Source organism: Charadrius vociferus, unplaced genomic scaffold (genome assembly GCF_000708025.1).
Source record: "Charadrius vociferus isolate BGI_N301 unplaced genomic scaffold, ASM70802v2 scaffold702, whole genome shotgun sequence".
NCBI lineage: Eukaryota > Metazoa > Chordata > Aves > Charadriiformes > Charadriidae > Charadrius > Charadrius vociferus.
The window spans coordinates 517,941-519,463 of record NW_009647433.1 but is presented as its reverse complement, the minus strand read 5'-3'; positions in this window follow the sequence as shown (position 1 = coordinate 519,463).

The window sequence follows — 1,523 nt, the reverse complement described above, 5'->3', positions numbered from 1 at the left end:
AGAACATTATGTACTGAGTTTGGAACTGGTTGCCTTCCTTTGTTACTTCTGTATCCAGTAACTTCCCAAAAATGCTCTCTTGTAAGCCCTGCTAGGACGTGGAGTGGCCGAGTAAAGGGGAACCTGGTGCTTCACCGATGGATTGCAGCAGAGGCAAGTAACCAGCTCACGTAGAGCAGGACACCCTGAATTTTATTCCTGCAACAGATGGAGTTAATGACCTGAGAGCCATTTGCACAGTTTATGCACAAAGCTGATAATTTTCAAATGCCAGAGGATAGGAGGTGGCCGGAACCTCGGGAGACAGCAGTAGTCTCTCTTGAGCTGCAGATTCAGGAGAAGGTAACTCCCTTTGGAAACAGTTGCAAGCTTCAGGGTTTTTCCAAGCTGGTCTTGCTTGTGTGGTGGATGTTCTTACCTCCTTCTACCAGTGGTCAGGGCTTTGCTGTAGGGTACAGCCTACTCCAAGCCAGGAGATCACTGTGCAAGATGGGTGACCTTCGGCCCGTTCTTGGAACACCCTGGGGAATTAGTGATGAAAAACTGTTTGTCTGGAAAATAAAGCTAACAAAATCCTAGAGTTAGAACTTGTAATAAAATCTTTTTTATATATCTGTTCTCATACCCTAAAGAATGGTTTAGGCTGTTTGCCAGTGAAGGCAGAGCACTGTGAGGTGCTGATTTAAGCTCTCCGGGGTGGGGAGTTGTGGCACCTTGCCATGATCCACTGGCTGCCTGTTCCTGCCTCTTGTATTTTGACTCTTCAGCTGTGCTAGCACAATTGTCTGTCTATCTGTGCTGTCAGCCAGACGAAATGCTGGGGGGGGAGAGTCCGGAGCATTTCAGCCATCTCCCTGTGCAGCTCGGGAGCTGTCGCAGGAGGGTAATAGGGGGCACAGCAGAAGTTTGGGAATGTGCTGGCAGGGGTAGGGATGTACGCGAACTGGAGCAGTGTGCTGCCAGAGCGGCATCCTGAAACAATGGCCTGAGCAGAAAAAAAGCTGTGATAACTTTAAAAAACAAGCACGATCCTTGGCCCTGAGAGAGTGCTGGTAAGCTCACTCTGGAAGTGTGTAATGAGAAGAGTCTTCTGTAATTTGTTGTGGAGGGTTCAGGAATGTTTTCTGCCCATGTCTGCTTTTCTATAGGAAAACTAGATCATGTGAATGAGGAAGATCAACAAATCTGTGCTTTGAACCAAAGTAGGAAATATTCCCAGGGTTGAAGAAACCTCACTGAGATTGCCTGTCTTCCTTCTGCTCAAGCCAGGAGGCTGTTAGCTTGAATACCAAAGTCAAATGTGTGATAGAGTATTGGCTGAGACGAAGGGAGGATGGCTCTTAGTCTTGTTTCCCCTTAGTTGTTTCTTGCTCCAGTCAGTAATACACGGATTTAAGAAAATGTGTGTAGTTGCATTAGCTGCATAGTAAAGAACCTGGTATGACAGATCTTGCCGTGGGAGCTGCTGATGAGAAGATCTGGTGGAGAAGCCCAGTCTAGCATGGCTGGGTACGAAGCAAGAA